This window comes from Tursiops truncatus, chromosome 9 (assembly GCF_011762595.2).
Source record: "Tursiops truncatus isolate mTurTru1 chromosome 9, mTurTru1.mat.Y, whole genome shotgun sequence".
NCBI lineage: Eukaryota > Metazoa > Chordata > Mammalia > Artiodactyla > Delphinidae > Tursiops > Tursiops truncatus.
In genome coordinates this window covers 51,825,894-51,844,662 of record NC_047042.1, presented here as the reverse complement: position 1 = coordinate 51,844,662, position 18,769 = coordinate 51,825,894, and the positions used below count along the sequence as shown (strand labels likewise).

The window sequence follows — 18,769 nt, the reverse complement described above, 5'->3', positions numbered from 1 at the left end:
GGCCAATAGGCACATGAAAAAATGCTCAACATTGCTAATTATTAGAGAAATGCAAATCAAAACTACAATGAGGTACCACCTCACACCAGTCAGAATGGGCATCATTAAAAAGTCTACAAATAACAAATGCTGGAGAGGGTGTGGAGAAAAGGGAACCCTCCCACACTGTTGGTGGGAATATAAGTTGGTGCAGCCACTGTGGAAAACAGTATGGAGGTTCCTCAGAAAACTAAAAATAGAATTGCCATATGATCCAGCAATCCTATTCCTGGGCGTATATTTGGACAAAACTATAATTCAAAAAGATACATGCACCCCAGTGTTCATTGCAGCACTATTTACAATGGCCAAGACATGGAAACAACCTAAATGTCCATCGAGAGATAAATGGATAAAGAAGATGTGGTACATATATACAATGGGATACTACTCAGCCATAAAAAAGAACAAAATAATGCCATTTACAGCAACATGGATGCAACTAGAAATTATCATACTAAGTGAAGTAAGTCAAAAAGAGGAAGACAAACACCATATGATATCACTTATATGTGGAATCTAAAATATGACACAAATGAACTATCTAGGAAACAGAAACAGAATCACAGACATAGAGAACAGACTACTAATTGCCAAGGGGGATGGGGTTGGGGGAGGGATGAAGTGGGAGGTTGGGGTTAGCAGATGTAAGCTTTTTTATATAGAATGGACAAATTAAAAGGTCCTACTGTATAGAACAGAGAACTATATTCAATACCCTATGATTTTAAGGAAAAGTTTGATAAATTGAACTAAATAAACAGTTGTCAAAAGATACCATTAAGAGAGTGAAAATGCAAGCTACAGGGTGGGAGAGAATATTGCTACAAAGGGGTCATATCCAAGATATGTTTAAAAAAAAAACTCCCATTAAAAAAAAAATACCCTATGATAAACCATAATGGAAAAGAATATATATTAAAAAAATTATATATATATATAACTGAATAACTTTGCTGTACAGTAGTAATTAATACAACACTGTAAATCAACTATACTTCAATATTTTTTAAAGTTATTATCTGAATCTACCACACTAGTATATCCAATGTTTATGACTGTTGTTAAAGAACTTTCATTTTCCCATAATGGAACACCCATCTCAAAAAACACATGGCTTATGACTACACAAGTAAAGCAATAGAATAAGATCAGATACACATCCAGGCAAAATAAAACTCAGGTTTTCCAGGAGAAAAGGTAAATTCAGTTTTCTACATCTGAGTTATGTACAACTCGGTTGAACTTACCTTAATACCTTGGCCAAAGCATACCATGAACCAGGTCATCAGAGAGCAAACTATACATCAACTATCAGGGCTTGCTAACCCAACCAACTATACTTCAGAGGTCTTCCATAATTAGCAAAACTAACGCAAACCTTGTCTTTTATACAGATAAATTATTTATTATGATTAAAGATAATAGAGCTAATACTAACGGTACAAATTAGGAAAAACAATTAGAACATTCACTGAGTGGAGTTCAGTTTTTTTACTTTTTGTTCTATTACAAAGGATGATTATTCATTATTACACGGGGGCTAAGGAGCCTTCTGGAGCATAAATTTGAATTTTATACACTATTGGGATTCAGATGTATAGATACATGTCTGCAGATAGTGTTTAGGGTACACAACTGGAAATAGAGTAGACCAGCGGTCCCCAATCTTTTTGGCACCAGGGACCGTTTTCATGGAAGACAATTTTTCCATGGACCAGTTGGGGGTGGGGATGGTTCAGGCAGTAACGCGAGTGATGGGGAGTGATGGGGAGCGGCAGATGAAGCTTCACTCGCTCACCTCCTGCTGTGTGGCTGGGTTCCTGCTGGTCCGAAGCCCTGGGGTTCTAGAATTGCAAATCAGATTCAGCAAGGAGATGTAACTATGGGAGCACTTAACTAAGCTTGACACATGTCATACCATAGTCAACCAGCTCTGCTATGCAGCAGTCAAGTACCTGCATTCCCAACTGCATTGCAAGATGGCAAAATGTTAGCATCTCCAGTTCTAAGAGGGAGAACTCGACTTTCAACCTTCCTGGCACTAAGATAGCATTGAGGCTGCAGCTTGGGAAGGGGGTTCCAACCTGAAGTGGCACGTCAATGTAGAGACAACATCTGAGTTCTGGCTTGGTCACTGAAGTCCTGTCTCTGTTAGCCATGGTAATAAGTGACAACAGACCTATTCTGAAACACAGAATTCCCAGTGATAGGAGAAAGGGAGTCTACAAGGGCCTTAGAAGTAAAGCACAAAAACATCTAGATTCAATTTGTACTCAGGGGCTGTTGAAAACTAGACCATTCACTCTTTGTATCTTTTCTGAATTTTTAAGAATTGTTGGGTAATATTGTTATGAGCAGAAGAAAACTATAAAATTTGTCTTAAAAAGAATAAATATTATATTCTAGTACAAGCTTAGATTTCCTGTTACTCAATGAAAATGTATAAAGCACCTCCCATATACCAGGCCCAGTGCTAGACAGAGGATATATCAAGATAGAAATGACCTAGTTCCTACTCACAGTCTCATAGGGAAGACAAATTTTAGTACAGCAATGAATTCTAGCTTACTGGTATCACTAAAGAGGGAATGACCAGCTCTGTTTAGAAGGGCAAAGTCAGGAAGCTGTGAGGTTGATCCAAAAAAGAACTATTTGAGCTGGAGATTAAAGTATAAGCAGGTGTCCTTCAGCTAGAATGGGAAGATAGGTAGCATAGTATGAGAAGCATGGAGGTGTAAAATGATGGGATGGAATATATTGGAAAGACTAACATTCAGGAATAGAGCAGATGAAGGAAATACCAGATTAGGTAGGGACACAGGCCAGACAGATCAACAAGTTCATTGTATGACATGAAACTAAATTTGGACTTTGTTCTCTAGGGAATAGGGAAGTCACTGAAAAACTTTAAATGGGAGCTTAACATGATCATATTTGCAATTGAGAAAGATTTATCTATAGACTATCCAGGAGATAGATTTGATAGGGGTCAGGGGCCGTGGGAGCAGTGGTACAAAGGGTGAAGGCAAGTTGGAAGGCTGGAAGAATATCTAAGTAGACAACAGCAGTATCCCAGGACAGAGGCACTAAGTTCCCAAACAGAGGTTGTTGCAGAGGGGGGATGGATAAAAGAGGAGAGCTAATGAAACATGGTAGGAAGATTGAATTTCCAGGAACTCATGACCAATAGGCCATGAGAAGTGAGAAGAAGAAAGGCTTAGGATAGGACTTTTAGAATTCTATTAGCCTGAATGACTTAGAGAATGATGCCATTAAACAGGATAGGGAATTCTACAGGAGAAGCAGATTTTTAACCATAGCAAAAACAGAATGAGCATTCTGTGCATTGTATGCTGTTTACAAAACACAGTTGTTAAGGAATGCCGTGTGGGTTTTTTTGTTTCAGCATACACAAATATAATTATGAAACACATATAGTTTGTGGCAGTGAAAAGAAAAAGGAAGGTATTTCTCTGCTCCTTTGATAAGGTGTTTTTTTAACACAGTCATGGAGAACAGTCACACAGGGTCTCCCTGGAGCACAAAGAACACCTAGAAAACTGCTGGCCAGGAGACCAGTGCCTTCCTTACTCAAACAGAGCTTCCTTTCTGCTCAAAATGAAGGCTGCTGGGGTTTATTTTCTTTAAGCATTGCTCTATAGGGATCTTATAATCTTCAGTTAAAAAAATAAAACTATGAAAATGATGTCTTTTATTATTTTAATAATGAGTCACATTTAATGTTGTTTTAAGACAATAAAAAAGAAATTTGTGATTCTGATCTGATTTTCAGACCATAGACTTCAAAGGAAGCCTGTAAGAAATTATGGCCTAATGAGCATGGGATCTCTAAACTTAAACATTTGAATTAATAACAAAAATATGTAATTTTAATTGGTAACATTAATGCTAGAATTTTTTTCCAAGAACATGAACAAGATATAATAGCTGCTTTTTCTAAAACTGGTCTTCAAGGTAAAAGTGTTAGAAAATTTCCAGTTTGGATTTAATGTTAGGTTCTCCTTTTTTATGCCAGTTTTTCCAGATGTCTTCAAGAGCCCCTTTGAAGAGGTAATAAATTATTTGATCTCTTATTTGTTGAAAATAATCCTATGCTTGAATAAATTAATAAATCACTGACTTGTGACCATTACACATGACCTGAGGCTAAAGTCCACTACCTTCTTCTTCTCAGCTAATTCCATTACTTCAGCTGGTCAAGGAGGCCTCACAGTTATTGCCAGTGAGTATGTGACATTCCCAGAATTATTAATGGATACCCCTTTGAACTGTGCCAAGGACAAGTTGTCGGTTCATGCAGCTATAAAATTATTCAACTGGAAGAGACTGATGAGATCACCTGAGCTCACTAATCCCTCACCCAGAGGCATGAGCCCACTGAAATGAGGCTTCCTCAGCAAAATGTTTGTATTTAGAACAACACTGAAGAAAGAGAAAAAGGGAAAGGAGCATAGGTGCCAAAATGGTAATGATGAGGAAGCTGTTGGTCTTCTTAGAAACAATGCCCCCTCCTGCACCTCGACTGAACCAGGGAGTGACTCACTGGACAAGGTTTTCTGAGAGTCAGAGAACCAGGAATTGAAGCTTGAGGCTTGTGATGATCCGGCCATAACAACTGGCACGTACCCCAGCACATGACCTGGGAAATGATTTCAGATCTCCCTCGTAAGTTGAAGTTGTACTATCACAAAAGATAAATAATAATGGATTTACACGGTGAGTTAGTTATACAGTGTAAGAGCTGGAAGAGTAGGAATAATTTTCATTTTTTTAAATAGAACTTATGTGAGTGAAATTCCCAACAAAAGCCCACCATGTAATAGGGGCCAGAGTGGAAGTGGGCTCACAGGACCAGGAGATGTTCTTTTTTGTTATGTCTTCACCCCGCTCACAAGCCCCTGTGACAACTTGAGCTCCATGGTACATGATTTGAAAACCCTTCCTCATTTATACAGATGAGGAAATGGATCTTTTTGTCAGGGATTGCTTATTTGCAAGGCACAAAAACCTACTCAAAGTCTCTTAAGTAAAGGGGAAGATATTGACAGCAGAAGGGGGATGCTGATATAACCCGCACATCAAGTGAATGATCTGTCCTCCCAGACCCTAGAGCTGGGATCCCACAAGAGTCTAAGTGTATCTGCTTGTTCTGTCTCTGCAGACAGATGTAGCAATGCTATGAAGTTCAAAGTGGGTTCTTTCCTATTTTCTCAAATTTGACAATTAGACCCACAGCTGGCAACAAAAGTGCTAAATAGTCCTCATTCTAATTTCAGAGAACAACCAGCTGTGGGGTCGGACAGAGTTTGCTGAGAGGTACGTTTCAGCAGAACCAGTGCTACAGAAACTCACCACCTCACTCCTAATACATATAAAAGAGGACAGAGGGAGCCGTGAAGGTCTCCTTTAGTCTGGGAAGATTAGCATTTATGAAGAGAAACTGTGTCTACGTCTTACCTCACTTCACCTCATCACAGGTTAAACCCTTCACCTACTCCACATCCTCACTGAAGAAGATGGACTTGCCTACCACACTGACTAGCCTCACATTAAATTTATGATAGAAAATTTAAGCGAACTCTCTACACTGTCTAATCTTTGTATATTTCCATAGTGAATTTGGTTTTCCTCTTGTTAAAACTGCTGTATTATACCTTCCCTCTGCTCAAACCAATAATAACCTTGTCTCCTGCACTCAACCAGTAAATTTTTGTTAGGAAATAGACATAATCAGAAAAGAACTGTCTCATCTTCTCACCAGCAAATGTATCCACCAATGTACATGCATCTGGTACCCTTAACCTCCACTTATTACAACACTGTCCCTGTCCCCAAGGCCAACTCTTCCATTTAAGAATTAAATCTGACCCCCTTTTCTACTTAAAAAGCTTATACACATCCTTCCTATGTCATCAATTTACCCATCTCTGCTGTATTATTCCCATTAATACACAGTATTGAAAAATAAGTAAATAAAATACTTTGAATCAATGTCTCCCTTTAGTTCTTGACCCATTTCTCTGTAAAACTTTAAAACAAAATTTTAATATTTGCTTACTTTGATATTAATTTATCTATTCAACTTTCTTTGGATTAGTACTTGCACAGCATTTATTTTCCCATCCTATTACTTTCAACCTTTCTGTTTTCCCATATTTTTAGGTATGTCTTCTGAGAGCAACATATAGTTGTCATTTTTAAATTCAGTTTGGTAATATTTGTTTTTAATGACAGCATTTAGGCCATATATATTTAATGTAATTATTGACATGTTTGGACTTCATTCTACCATCTTACTGTGTGCTACCTATTTCCTCACCAAGTTCTATGTTCTTAATGTCTTTATTATATAGCATTTTTCTGATTGAGAATATTCATTATTCCAGTTTTCCCCTCTATAACAGTTATACATTTTTTTTTTTACTATTTTTAGAAGTTACTCTAGAGATCACACAATTTAGCAAAACCCAACATTAACTGGCACTTTTACCTTTCCTAATACAATGTGAGAAACTTGTTTCTCTCTGTTGTTGTGTATTTTAATTCTATATATATATAGACCCAAAAGAAATTATAACTGCTGTATTATACAGTCATTTAGATTTATACACATTTACTCTTTTGGTTGCTCTTTATTCTTTTCTGCATCTCCTAGTTCCTGTCTGGTTTCATTTTTTCCACTACCTGGAAAAAAAAATCTTTAGTGTTCCTTTCAGTGCATAATTCATGTCTGCTGGAAAAAATTCTTTTCTTCACAAGTTTTTGGTCTGAAAATGTCTTTATTTCATTATTGACAGATTTTTTTTAGACGTTTAGAAATCTAGCTTGGCAGTTATTTTCTTTCTAAACTTTGTAGAAAATTCCATTGTTTCTGATAAAAAAGAGAAATCTCATTCTAACTTGCTTCATGAGGTTCCTGTGGCTAGTTTTTTTTTTTTTTTTTTTTTCTTTGTGGCTTAGTTTTCAGCCCTTTTGCTATTGTTAGGCTAAGTGTGGTTTATCCTTTCAGTTATCTTAGTTGGATTTTGTAGTGTTTCTTGAATCTGTGATTTGATATTCATGAACAAGCTTGGAAAATTCTCAGCCATTGTCTTTTCAAATATTGCTTGTGTCTCATTTTCTCTCTCCCTTGCTTCTTCCAAGACTCCAATTGTTCATGCTAGATGTTCACACTCTATTTCCTGTCAACCTTAAAAATGAAATAACAAGGTCTTAACTATCTAAAATGAGCCAAACGCTATAACAGCAGAGAAATTGCAATTTGGGACAAGCAAACTATAAAAAGCCATAAGCAAATCTAAGGAGACAAAGGGAAGGTCAGCTTTTATTATGCTTTAGGAGGAAACTGGGGAGGGCTGTGGCGGGTTTTGTTTTGTTTTGTTTTTTAATTGGCTGCAAGAAGTGGGAAGCTTGTTGCTGGATCAGAAGGAAATCTCTTTCTTCCTTCTGGGGTCTGCAAGCTGGGGTGAGTGATATGTGCATGAGAGCCCTCCCTTCATGGCTTCCTGACTCCATTTTGATTTACTCTTCATTTGTTCATTTTCATGCTCTTATTTCATAACCTTTTCTTTGTATTTTCCATTCCTTTTTTTCTTTATATATCATTCTTATAATCATTTTTACCTATCTCCTAGTTCACTAATTCTATCTTCAACTATGTCTAATGTTATTAAATCCATCCACTGAGTTTTTAATTTCAGGTAAATTCAGCTTTAGAAATTTCAATTTTTTTTTCTAGCTTCCAATTTTCTGGCAGATTTCCTAATCTAACCTTAATCTCCATGAGCAAAGTAAGAATCTTAAAGATAAGTCCATTATCTGATGCTCCTTTGAGTCTGTTTCTACTGTTAGGGCTTTGTTTTTTTTTCCCTTTGTTTTCACTCATGTCATTTAATCTCCTAATATGACTGGTTATTTTATTGAGTGTCAAACACTGTATATTAAGACACTGTAAAATAATTTGAGGCCTAGAATGATGTTATCTTACTCAAGAATTTATGTTTTCTTCTGGCAAGTACTTAAGGGGCACTAGCAATGTGAGGTTTCCTTAATTCAGTTTTAAGGACTGAGTTTATTTGAAGCTGGGCTTCACTCCCTGCCAAACCTGAACTACTTCTGATTCACACTTATTCCAAGAGTTAGCTTCTTGGGATTCCAACTCAAAGCCTCGTGGAAGATGACTACTTGGTTCTCCCTGTTGGCACACTCTGGATTACATATTTTGGCCTGTTAGTCTCTTGAATCTGTTAAAGGTGCTGTTCACTTTCTCAGCCTCTCAACTACATCTTCATAATCTCCTAATGGAAAAGTAGACCTCATTGTTGGTTTTACCCTTCTGGGTTTCTGTCCTCTTCCAAAACTTAATGTTTTTCACTATTTTGTTAGATATCCAATACCTTCAGGTAAAGAGATTTTGTAATTAGTCTTGCTTTTCTAGTTGTTCTCAGAATTCGTATATAAAACTTAGGCAAGCACTGCCAGAAGCAGAAATCCATAGAGAGAGCTGACTGTAGTCAGTGTCTCTGTGTCCTCTTCTTCCATTTTCTCTTCTATTCTTAACAGCTTTATCCGTCACTCTTCCACTGCAGGCTCTCTTGTCAAGATCACAAAGTGGGGCTTCCCTGGTGGCGCAGTGGTTGAGAGTCCGCCTGCCGATGCAGGGGACACGGGTTCATGCCCCAGTCCAGGAAGATCCCACATGCCGCGGAGCGGCTAGGCCCGTGAGCCATGGCCGCTGAGCCTGCGTGTCCGGAGTCTGTGCTCCGCAACGGGAGAGGCCACAACAGTGAGAGGCCCGCATACCGCAAAAAAAAAAGATCACAAAGTGATCAAGTCTCAGTCCTCATCTTACTTGCTCACCCAGTAACATTTAACTGAGATGACTTTCTTTCTTGAAACATTTTCTTTACTTGGCTTCTGGGAAACCATACTCTCTGACATGCCTTCTCTGTTTCCTTTTCTGGCTCCTCTTCCTTTCCCCATCATCTTGATGTTAGTAGCGTTAACTTGTGGACCCCCTCTCTTCTCTATCTACACCCACAATGCAGGTGACCTCCTTCAGTCTATGGCCTTAAATATAAAACATCAAAAGTATGTTGATCAGTTCCAAACTAATATCCCTAGCCTTGACCTTTCATCTGAGCTCCAGACTATTACATCTCTTTTCCTGACAACTTCACTTAAATGTCTAAAAAGCATCTCAAACATTAAGTTCTAAAAATGAAATCTTAATTTCCTACCCATCTCCACCCAGCTTCTCAAAACAGACACTTAAAAGCTACCTTCAATACTGCTCTTTACCTCACTTTCCACATCAAATATATTAGCAAATCCTACTGGTTCCACCATCAGAATATATTCTGCATCCAACTGTGTCTCATCATTAAAATCATCTTGGTTTAAAAAACTATAGTCCTTCTCCTAGAATTCTTGAAACCTCCCAACTGGTTTCTGCTCCCACCCTCATCTTCATCCCCTGCCACCACCACCACTCCCACAAAGTATTTCCCACCCAACGTGATGCTTCAAAACTGTAAATGTTATCATGTCATTCCTCTGCACAGAAATCTCCAATGTCTTCCCATAACACAAGATAAAATGCAAACTCTTTATTATGGGATACAAATCCCTAAAACATCTGCACCGTGCCCACTTTTCTGAACTTAACTCTTGCCACTCTTTACCTTACACAAATCACTCCAATTACACTGGTCCCCTTGCTTTTTCTCAAACACAAACTCATTTCTACCTTAAGGCCTTCATACTTGTTATTTTTTCTGCTGGGAATGCTCTACCTTTCTCAAGATTCATTCTTTTACATCATTACATCTATATTCAGATGGCATCTCTTCCAAGTGATCTCCCCTGACTATCCTATCTAAAATAGTTCTGTTCCTGTACCACTCTCCCCTTTCCCTTGGCTTTATTTATGAAGTTCTTATTACTATCCAATGTTATATCTTTTATAGGTGTACTTGTGTTTGTCTGGTTGTCTAGTTCCCCCACACACGAGAACAGAGCCATTGTCTTATTTATGACAATATTCTCACAACCTAGAACAGAGCCTGGCACTAAGAGAAACTCAATAAAATATTTGTTAAATGAATGAACAAATGAACAAGGAACACAGTTGTATTATCAATAAATGGTTGAGATGGTGGTGTTTAGGAAACAGAAGTTATTTAGATCTGTGTTTCTCAAAGTGTGTTCACAGACCAGTAGTATCAGCATCACCTGGGAGCTTATTAAAAATGCAAATTCTGGGACACCCCACCCCCACTCCAGACCTACTGAGTCAGAAACTGGAGGTGAGGAGAGCAATCTATGTTTTATCAAGTCCTTCTAGAGATTCTGATGCATGATAAGTTTGAGAACCACTGGTTTCAGGGATAGGTCAAACCTGGCCCACTGCCTATTTTTGTAAGTCAAGTTTTATTGAAACACAGCCACTTCCAGTCATTTACATATTGTCTAGGCTGCTTTTGCACTAAAACAGCAGTGTTGAGAAGTTGCAACAGAGATCTTATAGCCTACAAAGCCTATAATATTTACTCTCTGGTCCTTTGCAGAAAAAGTTTAGTTATCCCTAGTTTAGACTAATACCTTACACCATATATTTACGACAGAGTAAACACATACATGTATCTCCTTCCCATCTAAATACCACTGACATTTAAAGGAAAGATATGGTTAAAGAAGGATCCATAACAAAAAAACAGGAAAGCATGGCATCAGTGGACCAGAAAATGTGAGGAATTTCCAGTACACAAATAGTATTTGGGGGAGGGGAGAAAACAGATTTACAGAGAAATGAGTAGGAGAAACTGCAACACAAGATCCCAGTAGAAGCTATTGCAAAAGGAAGCAAAATTTCCTAAGAAAATCCTGAATGAGTTTTATGCTCTGAGCTCATCAGACCAAATCAGTCCTGGAGAAATCATTGGATGAGTCATTAAAGGACCAGTCAGAAGATCTAGCCAGTAACCCTTTGAGCAAAGATCTGTGCAGCTGGCTGCACGTCATTTACAAACCAAGCTAAAAGGCTTTGGGAAAGGCTCCTGGCTTAAGTTCTGGGGCCTGAGAAGCAGAGTCAAGCAAGGCTTCCACAGTGACAGCAGAGGACAGGAAAAAAAGGGCATCCTGACTCTAGCATTTGCCACTAGGGTAAACTGTCATGTACAGGTCTCTAAACTGGGTGTTCTGGAATCAGAGACTCCCAGAGTAGCTTCTGGGAATGGAGAGGGACAATGTGCAAGGTAAGGATGGGAAGCCCACTTTTACTCAGTGAACAAGCTACTTACCCACCGTTACAGGTTAAATTGTATCCCTCAAAAAGATATGTTGAAGTCCTAATCCCTAGTACATCAAAACACGACCTTATTTGGAAATAGGTCATTGAAGGTATAATTAGTTAAGATAAGGTTCTAATGAAGTATGGTGGGCCCTTAATCCAATATGATTTATATGTCCTTATAAGAAGAGGACAGAGACAGAGAGAGGAAAACACCATGTGAATACAAAGAGACACATAGACACAGAGGGAAGATGACCATGTGAAGACAAAGGCAGAGCATGGATTTATGTTATCACAGCCAAGCAGTGCCTAGGGCTACCAGAAGCTGGAAGAAGCAAAGAAGGATATTCTCCTAGGGCTTGGAGATTGTATGGGCTTGCCAACACCTTGATTTTGGACTTTTAGCCTCTAGAACTGTGAGAGAATAAATTTCTATTGTTTAAAGCCACCTAATTTGGGGTATTTTGTTAAGGCAGCCCTAGGAAACTAATACACCAGCACTCTGGGCCCACATTCCACTGTGCTCTTCCTTTAGCAGCAAAAGTGGAACATGCATTAAAAGACAAGTAAACAGGGATTCTCATCTGGCCAAGGAAACAGAACTTACCAACAATAAGAACAGATAATCATCACCAAGTATTTAAGGAAAATGAACCCTATTGGGAAGGATCATCTGATTCAAATAACAGAACTAAAACCTACAGAAAATTAATAGGGACAACAGAATAAGACCTTAAAATAAGTATAACATATATTTGGAGAGATTTGAGACGATAGTACATTCATGAGCAAAAATATGACTGCTATAAAAAAAGAGAACAATTGGAGTTCTTAGAAATTAAAACTATTACTGCCAAATTTTTTTAAAACTGCATAGCACAATATTGTATAATATAGGAGAAAAGCACACACAGAAGACAACAAAATACCTTTGGGCATGCAAGAATACATGCATATTTAAGAACACATATCAAATATACTAAATAGAAACAGTGGTGGGGAAAATGAAAATGCAAATCAGGGATGAAGTTTAGAAAAATAAATGAGTGAAACAAGATTCTTACCTGGACAAATGATAACACTGCACTATGAAGTAAGGTGTTATAATTAAGTCAACTCTTTACACTCAGACAAGATCGGGCACATTCAGGGTGGTATGGCCCTAGACAACTCTTTACATTCAGGATTCAAAAAGGAAAAAAAATATATTAGTAGAGGAACTGAATTCCATAACAGATATAGTTAAGGACCAACTTCCAGAACTAAAAGACTAAACTGAGGACTCCTCCCAGAATGCAGTACAAAAAAAAAAAAAAAAAAGGAAAATGTTAAAGAAAAGTTAAGGGACATGGAAAAGAGATCTAGATGATTTGAAATACCTCTCATGTAAGTCCTCAGAAGCATGGAATGGAAATGTGAAAATAAATATAAAAGAAAATTTCCTGGAGCTACAGAAAAACACTAGACTTCAGATCAAAGGGCTTTCTAAGATGAATTAGGGAGTGAGGGAGCTCAGGAATCTATACCTATTCAAACTTGGTGAATTTTCAGGCTACCAAGGATAAGGAAAAAAATCCCAAAACCTTCCATAGAGAAAAAACAGACTAATTACTTCAGGGAAAAGTATCTAGGTTCCAAGCAATTGAAGAGAGAGTGGGTGGTTACACATATTCCTAAAATTTGGCTCTAGAAAAAAGCTAGGCAGTAGATAGTATTGCCAGAAGGGATGTCATTAATAATGAACTAAGGCTACTAAAATTATCACTTTCCTCATAATGCCTCACATTCTGGCAGGAATAAGGCACTTATTCTGGTCCTGGCTGTCAATGAACTGGTGCCAAAATGTTAATACCCCATCACGCAACTTTTCATACGAAATCCATCTCACATAAGAAGCAGAGTTTATAAGATCACATTCTACTGTCTACATATTCCTAATCCAAAATAATTTCTGTAATTCTAAATATGTAGCGTAAGTTCATAACATAAATCCTCCATGAATCTCATTTTGTAGACACCACTGGGGCCAGAGAGGGGAGGCTGTTCCGGAATCACACACTTGTAGGTGGCAGAACAAGGTCTGAGATCCAAGGCTGCTTGATTTTGTAGCCACTGTGTCATGCTTGAGAGCTTGGCACTGATCTTTCTACACTCTTGTGTTTGGTCTCCTTTGTGATGAAGGGTGTGCATTTGTGCCACTGGAAGGGTTGGTGAAGAGTCCAGAGACTCACAACAGAGCAAATCTCTCTGTTCTCTGCAGAAATCCTCATTCTTGGCTTAACAAGCTCACCAGCCAAAGGCAGTAAATCTGATCTTGCTTCAGGTTACCAAAGGGGTGAGGTGTGTAATAGTGTTGGGAAAACAGCCACTTGAAAACTCACATCTGGACCTTGTTCCATGACTATAATACTAAATACTTCATTCTATTGGGACAGACACAAACAGTCTGACACACCCATCAGTCACCACCATGACTTCCTTGGTTTTCAGATCCCTGGAAATTATGGATAAAAGTTAAGCAATATCTCTAGCAGTAGTTCCTCTTCAAAAGCAACCCCAGAATAATCATTAAAATCCCATGGACTAGTCAAGATAGTGAGACATGCTTTCAAATTAAGAGACACTATTTCTTCTTTTTAAAAAATTATTTTTTAATCTACCAAAAAGTAAATCTAGTGTAAAATTCATTGAATATTATTTTAAAAACTTGAAATTCAAATACAGAATAGTCGGTTAGTGTCTAAGTTTTAGGCATACCTAAATGCCATACCTACTAAAGTTTCCTAAATCTGTATCACATAGGCTATAAAATAAAATGTCTTTATCTGTACAAGGCAAATCAAGTCTTTCTGAATTTTCTTTAAGGCCAATTGTTTTCATATAGCTAGTATCTTACCTTCTTCTCATATTTCTATTAGTCAATCCCAAACCACATTTCCTTCTTCATAGTAATCTTTTGACAAAATCCATCCTTTGGTTCTTTTCAAAGAATAACACAGAAACTGTGACTAATTCATAAGAAAAGGGCAGTGAAAACCAAAATTATTTTAGATTTTCATTACATTTGTGCAATATCTCTAGTAGAGGGGGAATGGTTTTCCCGACAACTTTCTGGATGGAAAATATGAGTGGTAAAGACACCAAGCTTGTGTAGTTAAACAATTTTAAGATAGAATTCCTTTTTCCCTTGGCAACTAAATGCTTAATTTTCATCATTCAACATATAATTTTAAATTAGGGCAACCAGATTTGTAACATGAAAACTAAAATTTTATTACTCAGTTACACTTGTATACTGCACAAGTCATACCAAAAGAAAGAGAAAAATATTTTTTAAACAGTCTTGTACAATGAAGGCTCAGGAATCTTCCCCCTGAAGTGACTATAGAAAAAAAGAACACATTGTCTGTTGAGAGCTGAGCTAAATTTGTTCCATTAAGGCTAGTGAGATTTATTTTTCACTTCTAAGGAGATAAAGGAAGAAGAATGAACATTGTCTTTCAGAAAATTCGGAATACTGCCAAAATTCTGCCTCCCACTTTGGCATTCTGCCTTTATCCGGAAAGATAATACCTTCTATATTATAATAGCTTATGGTAAGAAGAACTGTCAATAAGAGGAGGGAGGCTGCAGGGAGGGACAGAGGAATACTGCCAAAATTCTGCCTCCCACTTTGGCATTCTGCCTTTATCTGGAAAGATAATACCTTCTATATTATAATAGCTTATGGTAAGAAGAACTGTCAATAAGAGGAGGGAGGCTGCAGGGAGGGACAGAGGAAAAGAACAATATCAAGAAGGGAAAATTTTGAGGTCAACTGACCCACGATTTGGGTCTTGGTTTGCGTTTGTTTACACAAACAGAATTTAAAAGTCAAATAGCCCCTTTAGCCTTGCGGCGTACTTAAAAATGGCTGTCTGGGAATTCCCTTGCTTTCATCAAATAATTGATGAGTGAAAATTGCAACAGCTTGGTCTTTCTGTTGTTCCTAGATGGCATAAGAAAACCTTAATATGTTAAGTGTCTTTCCAGTGATGAAAAACTCTGCTGTGTGGTTTTACAAAATCACTCAAATTATCAATGCTTTTGCTAATCCTTTCCCACTTGTCAAAACAAATATTTTCTAAGGAAGGCTCCAGTTTTCATTAAAATATTCAACTGGATGCAAGCAAAGTAAACAATAAATCTCCAGAGTAGGCACCTACCGGATCTCACAAGCAGGAGAGATTTTTCCAGACTTGAAAGAACAAGTACTCAGTGAATCCAAGGTGAGAGGTAAAGGGAGGCTGAGAACGAGTCAAGAATCTGATGAACCTGTTTTCTTCTCATTGTCCCACTTCCTTGTTTGCTTTTTTTCACATATCCTATTGAATATCAAGATTTGGCTTCTTATGAATAAGATGCTTAATAGAGAAGCACGTTAGCTTTTTCAAGCCCATAAATGCCTTTTAAATGTTCACAGAATTTTACAACAATCTGATGAAAAAGTATTGAAAAACATAGTTTGTATAATTGTGTCATTAAAAAAATTTTAACTATTACTAAAGGAGTTCAGTGCTGTTGAATACAAAATATCAATACTTAGGATTGCTATTTACATTTATGAGCTAAAAGGAATCTTCAGAATTGTCTAGTCTAATTTCCTCGTTCTACATTTTTGTTTTATTTTCTCCAAGCAATGTATTTTGTTTGCTTTGTCGTTATGTTAAAGAAAATGGAAAATTTTTCAGAAAAAAGGAATAGATGATAACTTTTTTAAAAAGAAAAGAAAATTAACGAAAAGGGGGATTTGAGTGTATTGAGCAATATAGGAAAGATATTTACAGGACATAAAATCATTTCCAATGGAAAGAAGACATATAGGTTTGTCAATTTGCTGGGGTATCTTTTGTTTTTCTCTGTTTTTCTGAGTATTTTCTGAGATGGCCAGTTTTATACAGCATAGAATCAAGTGAGAATGGAACCAAAATAATTTGCAAAGTTGAGAGATGGCTGTGACGAGTCCCCTGATCTTGGTTCCGGTCTGTCTACTGAACTCGGTACGCTCCAACAGAGATTATAATTCACCTGATGCAACAAGTGAGAAACAAGGGAAAAAACTGTTAAGAGCTCTATGGTAGGAGAGATTATGGCTATCATCTCCACTTATTTTTAGTATCCCTTCTTTTGAGTGTGTGTCTAACAGCTAATAGAAATCAAATCATCTGCTTGGATGTGACTTTAGATGCTATATTATTATAATAAGTCCAGTCTCTAACATTCTCAATAAGGAATCATACAGTGACAGAGAACTCACTATTTTGTGAGACAATCTATTTCTATAAATACCAGCCATTGTTCCTAATGCTGCTATCCAGAGTCTCAACCTGAAAATAATTTCCTTATCTCCTCCTGTCCATCTCCCACAACAACAACAAATCCCCTTTCCAGACATTGCTACATCTGTTAATGATATAACTGTTTGTCAAACTAAAAAACTCTGTGTTCCCTTCCATCTAAAAATTGTCTTGATTTACCAAGACTTGATTCCACTTTGGAATCTATAGCTTCTGTCCCTACCCAGTTTCACTGATAACATACCATCACTTCTGCTGTATACTCATTCATCGTATAGACCAGGGGTCCCCAACCCCCGGGCCATGGACTGGTACCGGTCCATGGCCTGTTAGGCACCAGGCTACACAGCAGGAGGTGAGTAGCAGGTGAGCGAGCGAAGCTTCATCTCCCATCGCTCGCATTACCTCCTGAACTCCACCTCCTGTCAGATCAGCAGCAGCATTAGATTCTCACAGGAGCATGAACCCTGCTGTGAACTGCGCATGCGAGGGATCTAGGTTGCGCCCTCCTTATGAGAATCTAATGCCTGATGGTCTGAGGTGGAGCTGAGGCGCTGATGCTAGCGCTGGGGAGCAGCTGCAAATACAGATTATCATTAGCAGAGAGGTTTGACTGCAGAGAGACCATAATAAATCAATTGCTTGCAGACTCATATCAAAACCCTATCAGTGAGTGGCAAGTGAAAACAAGCTCAGGGCTCCCACTGATTCTGCATTATGGTGAGCTGTATAATTATTTCATTATATATTACAACGTAATAATAGTAGAAATAAAGTACACAATAAACGTAATGTGCTTGAATCATCCCGGAGCCATCCACCCCGGTCCGTGGAAAACTGTCTTCCACGAAACTGGTCCCTGGCGCCAAAAAGGTTGGGGACTTCTGATATAGACCAGCTCTAATACAATATGGAAGGAGATTATACAGGTCATGACCATCAGGAGGGAACACTGAGGACCATCTTGGAGGCTGGCAACCACACAATGTGGCAGGAAAGATGACCACTGACAATGTTAGGATCCTTGAAGAAGTGGGTATCTTTCCCGATAGGTCTAGGAAAAAAAGCTCTAGAGATAATGCTAATTGGCTCCGTTTAGAGTGTGTGCCCGTTCATGAACCAATAATTATGACCAGAGGAATGGACTCCTTTAATTGAGCACATCAGGGTCATCTGCCTACCTATAGCTCGTGAGGGAGAATGGTGTCATCTCCACCTAAACCACTGAATCAGAAAAGAGGGGATGCTGGACAGAAAAATTACATATGTCCTCTGTTCTACTTCACACTTGAACTGCTTTATTAGTCTTCTAAGCCTCTTTGCCTTCCTTTGCAAATGGCACATGGCTAACAAATTAATCTTCCTAAAACTCAACTTGGATTAAGCTGTTTCTTTTATCAAAATCTTCTCTAAATAGCTCCTCACTGCTTATAAGGTAAGTCCTTAGTCCTTAATCTGGCATTCACACTCTTCTACAATCTGACTCCAAACTCCTTTCCTAGTCTAATCTATAATTTTTCACCTCTCTGAAAAACCAATTTACTCACTCTCCTCCTAAAATGGCTTTGACTCCATGGCCTTGTTCACCTTGTTCTCATTCCTTATCTCCAAGAATGTCTTTTTCTCTCTTCTTCCCTTATTCAAAGTCCACCCATTCTTCAAGTACACCTTTTGAGTTCACTTTCATACAGCTTTCTATACTCATCCCAGCCTGAAGGAACTTCCTCTCCCTTTCTGTCTGGTGATAATATTTTTGTTGTATCATTCTTTGGCAAGTATGATGTACTGCTTTATTCTATCATGAATTCATTCAATAAATAACACATTATCTACCTATAGCTACTTATTTAGATTGCAAACTTTAAGAAACAAAGATTATGGCTTAGATATCTTTTCATCCCATGTAAGGCTTGGTTTGCAATTAATAAACACTTGTTTATTTGATTTTGATTGTACACCTCTGGGTATTTAAAGATATGAATGTCTTTAACCCAGTTTAGGAATTCAACTTTCTGATCAATGTACACGTTAAGGAAAAATGCTGTTTCCATTGACTCTTTAATCACTATACAATGAC

General features: G+C 37.8%; 1 long non-coding RNA gene across 2 annotated transcripts in view; it reads right to left on the bottom strand.

The window, feature by feature from the left end:
* Positions 1-1,474: 1,474 nt before the first annotated feature.
* The window catches only part of LOC109548610 (uncharacterized), a 133,003-nt gene continuing 115,708 nt past the window's right edge, over positions 1,475-18,769 (bottom strand). For both annotated transcript variants that reach the window (XR_004528124.2, XR_012333985.1), the window contains exon 7: positions 1,475-1,886. This is a non-coding gene — a long non-coding RNA (uncharacterized lncRNA). The remainder of the gene's footprint in view (positions 1,887-18,769) is intronic.